The following is a 9,537-nucleotide window of genomic DNA, read 5'->3' on the forward strand; positions in this document are numbered from 1 at the left end:
TAGAACAAAAAAATTCACAATTTGTATGGAAACACAAAAGACCCCGAGTAGCCAAAGCAATCTTGAGAACGAAAAATGGAGCTGGAGGAATCAGGCTCCCTGACTTCAGACTATACTACAAAGCTACAGTAATCAAGACATTATGGTACTGGCACAAAAACAGAAAGATAGATAAATGGAACAGGATAGAAAGCCCAGAGATAAACCCATGCACATATGATCACCTTATCTTTGGTAAAGGAGGGAGTATGTACAGTGGAGATAGGACAGCCTCTTCAATAAGTGGTGCTGGGAAAACTGGACAGCTACATGTAAAACTATGAGATTAGATCACTCCCTAACACCATACACAAATATAAGCTCAAGATGGATTAAAGACCTAAATGTAAGGCCAGAAACTATCAAACTCTTAGAGGAAAACATAGGCAGGACACTCTATGACATAAATCACAGCAAGGTCCTTTTTGACCCACCTCCTAGAGAAATGGAAATAAAAACAAAAATAAACAAATGGGACCTAATGAAACTTCAAAGCTTTTGCACAGCAAAGGAAACCATAAACAAGACCAAAAGACAACAATCAGAATGGGAGAAAATATTTTCAAATGAAGCAACTGACAAAGGATTAATCTCTAAAATTTATAAGCAGTTCATGCAGCTCAATAACAAGTAAAGAAACAACCCAATTCATAAATGGGCAGAAGACCTAAATAGACATTTCTCCAAAGAAGAGATACAGACTGCCAACAAACACATGAAAGAATGCTCAACATCATTAATCATTAGAGAAATGCAAATCAAAACTACAATGAGATATCATCTCACACCAGTCAGAATGGCCATCATCAAAAAGTCTACAAATAATAAATGATGGAGAGGGTGTGGAGAAAAGCGAACGCTCTTACACTGCTGGTGGGAATGTGAATTGGAACAGCCACTATGGAGAACAGTATGGAGGTTTCTTAAAGAACTACAAATAGAACTACTATATGACCCAGCAATACCCTGAGAAAACCATAATTCAAAAAGAGTCATGTACCAAAATGTTCATTGCAGCTCTATTTACAATAGCCAGAGATGGAAACAACCTAAGTGCCCATCATCGGATGAATGGATAAAGAAGATGTGGCACATATATACAATGGATTATTACTCAGCCATAAAACAAAACGAAATTGAGCTATTTGTAATGAGGTGGATGGACCTGGAGTCTGTCATACAGAGTGAAGTAAGTGAGAAAGAGAGAGAAAGGTAACGTATGCTAACACATATACATTAAATTTAAGAAAAAAAAGTTCATAAAGAACCTAGGGGTAAGACGGGAATAAAGACACAGACCTACTAGAGAATGGACTTGAGGGTTGGGGAGCCGGAAGGGTAAGCTGTGATGAGGCGTTAGAGTGGCATGGACATATATACACTACCAAGCATAAGATAGCTAGTGGGAGGCAGCTGCATAGCACAGGGATATCAGCTCGGTGCTTTTTGACCACCTGGAGGGGTGGGATAGGGAGGGAGATGCAGGAGGGAGGAGATCTGGGAACATATGTATATGTATAACTGATTCACTTTGTTATAAAGCAGAAACTAACACACCATTGTAAAGCAGTTATACTCCAATAAAGGTAAAAAAAAAAAAAAAAACGGAACAACAACAGGAATAGGGTAAATAACTAGACATTGGACAATTTTATGGCAGGAAGAAAGAGGGGCTAAACTCTGTTAGAAGATCAAGAAGTCACACATTTCCCATCCTTGGAAGAAGGAAAGCACTACAGGTATGCAGGAAGGCTCCATGGGGTCAAAAAGGCAGGGGAGGCCAGACCATAATGTCTTGCTGTTTTCCCTCCCAGACACCCTTGTGATGAAATCCATCTTGACTGAGGTGTGTGTGCATACGGAGGGGAGGGTCCTGAAATAAATTAGCCATGGGGTCAAAGCAAGTCGATTGGCCAAGAAGACAAAGGCCCAGAAGACTGCCCCCTTATAAAGGATTTAAACTTCCCAAAGGCGGGACTTCTGCAACTCTCTTGCTGAGTTCACCAGTGTGTCTTTCCGCATCTACTCTGCTTTTCTAGTAAACACTTTACTTTCTTCTATACCAACTGTCTCCTTGTCAGATTCCTCCTTACAAGGCAGACAAGGACTGGGGATTTAGACTCTAGCTGCTGTCCCTGTGGTCTAGCGGTTAAGATTCCTGGTTTCCACCCAGGTGACCAGGGTTTGATTCCCAGTCAGGGAACTAAGGTCTTGCTTCCAGCCGCTGCTCACTGCAAGCTACCGCTCAATGCTTTGTGTGTCCAAAATCAAAAACACCAAGTACAATCTTCCCTAATATCCCTCTCCTCTGCCTCTCTAGCTTAATTTTATCTTTGCCTCTCTTTCTTCAGACACAGTTGATGGCTATCCCTTCAGGCCTGCTCTCTAGCTCCAAGCTGCTCTGAGACTGGGAACCATCTTCAATCTCTCCTCTCCATAAGCTGCTTCTCCTCAGTCCACACACCCCACAGTCATCCTGATCCTAGAAGGCCCTTTTCCATCAAACATTCCCTACCAGCTCACTGTCAGCCCACTCCTTTCTTCAATTGCTCTCCATCTCTGCCTCTGTAACTTCTAAAACCACCATGATCAGGCTTCCCACCACCAGCCTCACCCAAGGCCATTGAACAGCTCTTATGAAGGTTACCAGGGACTTGCAAAAGGCCAAATCAAAGAGTTTCATTTTAGTTCTTAGCCCAAGAGACAACTATTGCAGAAACTGCTAGTCATTCCAAAATAACAATTCCTTCTTTTAAAACAGAATCCTCCAAACATATTCATTCTCCCTTGCAGCTAGATGTGGCCACTGATCTGTGAGCAGGAGGGAAGAACACAACGTCTGGGTCATATCCATAAAATGAAGGGCATGTCTCTATTTCCCATCCCACTTCCTGCTGGCTGGATGTGGGTGTGATGTGATCCACATTTGCCACGTTTGCAATTAGCATAAGACCTATACCCCAGGGGTGTAGAAAAACAAGGTATAAGGAGCCACACCTCCAGATGATTTCATGAAGCCCTACCTCCCTGGGCCACCCTTGAGCTCAGAGAGACTAACTGAGTGGCTGAGGATCACAAAGCCAGACTAAAACCCAGGCCCAAGCTTAGTGCTCTTCCCAGTACACTCCTTGGTAAAGTACAATCAGTTCTGGGAGGGTGGGCTCCAATAGCCTCTGGTACCACATACCCACATAACTTCTGTTATCAGGCATCAATTTAGCCACCAAAAGCTCAGCTCTGCAGAGTCTAAAAATATTTCTAGGAGCTCAATGTCTACATACCTTTTTTGGGATTGTCTTTCTCCTCCTGAAGCACTAAAACTTCTCTTTAAAGTGACTGAAACAATAAAATAAAAATAACTTAACATTTTCCTGTGGCAGATCTTTTATTTATTCACTCATTTGTTTGTTTAAAAAATATCTAACCAATTGTACCTACTGTAAAGACTGTCTTCATTTATTATAGCATCAGCAAAATATAATATTGCATATTACTATTTACTTGACAGGTTTGTTTAAAGGTCTTTTCTCAAAGAAAAGGTGCTAAACAAAGAAACTCCATTGTTAGTAGCTAAAAAGTTCATAAAATATCTGTGTCATAATCATCCTAAATCCCTTACCAAGAAAGCTAGAAGTAACCACATGAAAGTGTAAGGGTCCAACTTTCCTTTATCACTTCCCCACTGACCCTCCCCACCCTTGTTACTGGGGATACATAATATCCCATCATCTAAAAATTCATCTCAGTTAGTAATTAATTGCTTCTAGAATTTCCTACATATGTTTAAATGCACAAATATTTTTACTGCATAATATTCATGTTTTCCCAATTGCAAATCAAGACATTTTATTTATCAGGCAGGAATTTATAGGGAAAACAGAACAGAGTGTTGGAATTTGGGGTTGCCCCAGAAAATCTGGAACATCTATTCTCCATTTTTATGGACCAATTAATTTTCGAAAGGGACAAAGAATGAAGCAAAATCCTTAGAGTTCTACTCTGATCCTTAGGGACACTATTTTAAACCATTTATTATGAAATTTTCACAGTATAGTCATTGATGAGAGGGGATTATTTAGACTTAATTTATTTCAGAGTATTTCTACCTATCTTATTTAATATTCCATCAATTTACTCTTTTTAAAGAGTTATTTTTTTCTCTCCATTTTCTATTTTAACTGATCTTTTATTTCAGTTTCAGATTTGTTCAGGGAATTGAATCTTATCTTTCTGTGAGGAAGATTCTTTAAATTTTATCTAAATATATCTTTACTTTCTCATACCCCAGTCTGATTTTTTTTTTACTGTTTCAAATTAAGAGTAAAGATGAACATATTTACTGAATTTACATAGCTTCTTTTTATAATTCTAAACAATTAAGACATTTATTTTACTTTAGTGTTTTAAGGAAAATATATCCCTTTATATTAATGTAAATAAAATTGTACAAAACTTAGTCTACACCAAGACTAATTTCTTCTCCAGGTTTCTGACCTCTAATCAACAGACTCATGAAAGGTCACTTCCATTACTCCTGTGGTTATTTAGTCTGTCTCCAAATAAGTTATCTCCACTCCCCAGTTAGAACCTGCATTTGCTGGAAGAAATAATGAAACTGTTCATTTGACTGGAGGCAATGGAAAACCACAGTGCCCGTTGGCCTTTGGGCTCTGTAAGACTGACAGACACACCTGTCCTAATTAGCATTACACCTGAGAAACAAACTACTCATTTATGTAAGTGTGATGACATCTACTTGACTCCCAAGTATGATTCCCAGACCTCTACCTGCTGAAGTCCCACAAACTGGTAAAAAGAAAACTTACTGAATGTAGATTCCTTCAAAGGGCTTGAACTGGAGCTGCTTGAGTTATCCAAAGTGTCCAATTCATCATCAAACTCTGAATATATATCTGCACATTAATAAAAAAAATAAAGAGAAAATGAACCTTGAAACAGAAAGAAGTCAAGAGTTCATTCTTGTTGTAACCCTTTCACTAGAAATACCTTTCTCAATATTTTCCAAGTTGAAGTTATCATCTGACAAGATTCCAGCACAGGCTCGGTCTTCGTCCTTATCACAGGGGGCCTGGAAGCCCTCAGGTGGCAGGTCTGTGCTTTCTGAAAGCTCACTTTTCAGGCTTCCTGCTCCACTACTGCTTCTACTCAAGCTTGCCTTCTCAAAGGATTCCTGAAAGAGAAATTCAGTTGGTAATACCCACTTCTTTCCTTTCTTCTGCAGGACTTAAAACTCATTAGAATATATATTAAAATGACTAAAGTATTATTACAAATAATAATACTTTAGTGGCATCCTTAGTTCCACCTATACATATGCTATAGAATTCATTCAGTCCATAACTACAAAAAGTGGGTCTGCAAGCTACCACTGGACAAAAAAGAATGGATGTGGCAAGATGCTGAGTAACAAAGGTCTGTGCAATCTGACAAAAGAAAATGTAGCACTAAGGAATAGAAATGTAGAATAATTCTGGAGGTAGGTGGCCAAGATGGAGGAGTAGAAAGACCTTAAGCTCACCTTCTCCTATGGACACACCAAAACAACAAGTATTTACAGAGCAACTATTGAAGAAAAAGACTGGAATCTAACAGAAAATATCTTCTACAACTAAAGATATAAAGAAGGAACCACAATGAGACAGGTAGGAGGGACAGGGACACGGTAAGTCAAGACCCATACCTCTGGGTGGGTGACCCTCAAACGGGAAGATAATTACAATTGCAGAGGTTCTCACCAAAGAGAAATGGGTCTGAGCCCCACATCAGGCTCCCCATCCCGGGGGTCCTGCACCAGGAAGACAAGACCCCAGAACATTTGTTTTTGAAGGCCAGCTGGGTTTACTTTCAGGAGAGCCAGAAGACAGGAGGACACAGAGACTCCACTATTATATGACACACACAAAAGTTCACACACTCCAGCACCTAGGGAATAAGAAATTACTTGAAAGGAGCCTGGGTCATACCCACCTGCTGATCTTGGAGAGTCTTCCAGAGAAGGAGGCACGTGGAGCTCCCCTGGGGACATGGACATTGATGGTGGCCACTTTGGGGAGCTCGTTCTACCATGTGGACACTGTTGCTACAAGTGCCATTGTGGAGTCCTCCCTCCAGCTTATCAGCACTAGGACTGGCCCCAGCCCTGCCCACCAGCCTGTAGGAGCAAGTGCTGGGAAGCCTCAGATCAAGCAGATAGTCAGGAGAAGATATAGCTCCACTCATCAGCAGACCAGTTTCCATAAGACCCCCTGAGCCCACAGCTGCCATGGAAAAAGACCCTGTCCACCAGAGGGCCCAGAAACCAGCCCCATACACCAATGCACAAGCACTAGACCAGGGATCCTCAGGTCTTCCAGCTAGTTACCCTGTGATCTGGTCCCACAAACTAGTGGGCAGATACCAGTACCATGACCACTGCAAACTTTCAGCCTGCCTTGTCAGGAGCCAGCCAACCCATCAGCAAGCCTACATCAGCCTTAGCACTTCCTGGGCCTGGGCCCTGCCCACCAATAGACCAAAACCAGTTCTGATAAATCTTGGGCCCCTAAGCCAGCTACCCTGGAATCCAGCCCCACTCACCAGTGGACCAGCAACAGCTTTGAGAAACCTCAGAGCCCACAGCCAGCTGTGTCAGAAATCAGCCCCAAAGCAGGCCAACACTAGACATGGGAACACAGGCTCCACAACACCCACCCCAGGACCCACAGCTCCACCACCAGTGGGCCATCATTAGTTATGTCACCACCAGTGGCTCAGCAGTCAGCTGTGTCATGACCCGGCCCCAACAACCAGCAGCTGACAGGCAACCAACTAGACCAGGGGCCAGCCACACCTACCAGAGCACTCACAGTGGTCAACCTGCCACAAAAGAAGACCCATGCAGCCCACATAGGGGGCAACCCTAGAGCACATAGCTCTGCTGACAGAGGGGAGTGTACTGCCAGGATGCATAGGATGTTTCCTACAAAAGACTACTTCTCTAAAGTCAGGAAATTTAAGAAACCTACCAAATACACAGAAATAAAAACAGAAAACTAGACAAAATGAGGTGACAGAGGAATATGTTCCCAAAGAAGAAACATGATAAAACCCCAGAAGAAGAACTAAGTGAAGTAGAGAGAGGCAATCTACCCAATACAGAGTTCAAGGTAATGATTGATGATAAAGATGATCAAAGAAGTGAGGAAAAGATCGAATGAACAGAGTGAGAAGTCAGAAGTTTTAACAAAGAGTTAGAAAATATAAAGAAGAACCAAACAGAGATGAAGAATACAATAACTGACATGAAGAAAACACTAAAAGGAATCAACAGTAGATTGGATGATATAGAGGAACAGATCAGTGAGCTGGAAGACAGAGTAGTGGAAATCACTGAAGCTGGAGAGAAAAAAGAAAAAGAGGAATGAGGATAGGTTAAGAGACATTTGAGACAATGTCAAACATGCTAACATTCACATTATAGGGTATAGGGGTACCAGAAGAAGAAAAGAGAGAAAGAGGCAGAGAATATATTTGAAGAACTCCCTGAACCTGGGAAAGGAAATAGGTATCCAGGTTCAGGAAGCACAGAGAGTCCCAAACAGGATCACCCCAAAGAGGACCACAACAAGTCAATTGTAATTAAAATGGCAAAAATTAGAGATAAAGAAAGCATATTAAAAGCAGCAAAAAAATAGCAAGAAGTTACATACAATGGAACTCTCATAAAACTATCAGTTGACTTTTCAGCAGAAACTGCAGGCCAGAAGGGAGTGGCATGATATAGTTAAAATAATGAAAGGGAAAAACTTACAACCAAGAATATTCTACTTGGCAAGGCTCTCATTCAGATTTGATGGAGATGAAGAGTTTTACAGACAAGCAAAAGCTCTAAGAGTTCAGCACCACCAAACCAGCTTTACAAGAAATGTTAAAGGTACTTCTCCAAGTGAAAAAGGCCCAACTAAAAACAGAAAAATTACGAAAGGAAAAGTCTCACTGGTAAAACTAAATATACATGTACGAAGATAGTAGAAAGGTTAAAAGACAAAAGCAATAAAAGCATTTAGTCAGCAACAAGTAATTAAGGGGTACACAAAACAAAAATGATGTAAAATATGATGTCAAAAACAGAAAACATGGTGGGAGAGAACTTAGATTGCAGGATTGTTAAAATGCAATTTATTATTTATTTTTTCCTTTTTTTTAACATCTTTATTGGAGTATAATTGCTTTACAATGGTGTGTTGGTTTCTGCTTTACAACAAAATTAATCAGTTATATATATACATATGTTCCCATATCTCTTGCCGCTTGCATCTCTCTCCCTCTCACCCTCCCTATCCCACCCCTCCAGGAGGTCACAAAGCACCGAGCTGATCTCCCTGTGCTATGTGGCTGCTTCCCACTAGCTATCTACCTTACGTTTGGTAGTGTATATATGTCCATGCCTCTCTCTCACTTTGTCACAGCTTACACTTGCCCCTCCCCATATCCTCAAGTCCATTCTCTAGTAGGTCTGTGTCTTTATTCCTGTCTTACCCCTAGGTTCTTCATGATATTTTTTTCTTAAATTCCATACATATGTGTTAGCATACGGTATTTGTCTCTCTCTTTCTGACTTACTTCACTCTGTATGACAGGCTCTAGGTCTATCCACCTCATTACAAGTGGCTCAATTTCGTTTTTTTATGGCTGAGTAATATTCCATTGTATATATGTGCCACATCTTCTTTATCCATTCATCTGATGATGGACACTTAGGTTGTTTCCAACTCTGGGTTATTGTAAATAGATCTGCAATGAACATTTTGGTACATGACTCTTTGTGAATTATGGTTTTCTCAGGGTATATGCCGAGTAGTGGGATTGCTGGATCATACGGTAGTTCTATTTGTAGTTTTTTAAGGAACTTCCATACTGTTCTCCACAGTGGCTGTATCAATTGACATTCCCACCAACAGTGCAAGAGGGTTCCCTTTTCTCCACTCTCTCTCCAGCATTTATTATTTGTAGATTTTTTGATGATGGCCATTCTGACTGGTGTGAGATGATATCTCATTGTAGTTTTGATTTGCATTTCTCTAATGATGAGTGATGTTGAGCATTCTTTCATGTGTTTGTTGGCAGTCTGTATATCTTCTTTGGAGAAATGTCTATTTAGGTCTTCTGCCCATTTTTGGATTGGGTTGTTTGTTTTCTTGTTATTGAGCTGCATGAGCTGCTTGTAAATTTTGGAGATTAATCCTTTGTCAGTTGCTTCATTTGCAAATATTTTCTCCCATTCTGAGAGTTGTCTTTTGGTCTTGTTTATGGTTTCCTTTGCTGTTCAAAAGCTTTGAAGTTTCATTAGGTCCCATTTGTTTATTTTTGTTTTTATTTCCATTTCTCTAGGAGGTGGGTCAAAAAGGACCTTGCTGTGATTTATGTCATAGAGTGTTCTGCTATGTTTTCCTCTAAGAGTTTGATAGTTTCTGGCCTTACTTTTAGGTCTTTAATCCA

The 9,537-nt window shown here is 40.6% G+C and overlaps 1 long non-coding RNA gene across 1 annotated transcript; it reads right to left on the reverse strand.

Moving 5' to 3' along the window:
- Window positions 1-3,320: 3,320 nt before the first annotated feature.
- On the reverse strand, window positions 3,321-5,226 carry LOC113616906 (uncharacterized). Its single transcript, XR_003431449.1, has 3 exons — window positions 5,047-5,226; window positions 4,866-4,952; window positions 3,321-3,375 (listed from the first exon to the last, which is right to left on the reverse strand). It is a non-coding gene; the product is annotated as an uncharacterized LOC113616906 (long non-coding RNA).
- Window positions 5,227-9,537: the final 4,311 nt, after the last annotated feature.

The sequence above is a fragment of the Aethalodelphis obliquidens genome, unplaced genomic scaffold, assembly GCF_003676395.1.
Source record: "Aethalodelphis obliquidens isolate GAN/ISIS:26980383/991018 unplaced genomic scaffold, ASM367639v1 scaffold826, whole genome shotgun sequence".
Taxonomy (NCBI): domain Eukaryota; kingdom Metazoa; phylum Chordata; class Mammalia; order Artiodactyla; family Delphinidae; genus Aethalodelphis; species Aethalodelphis obliquidens.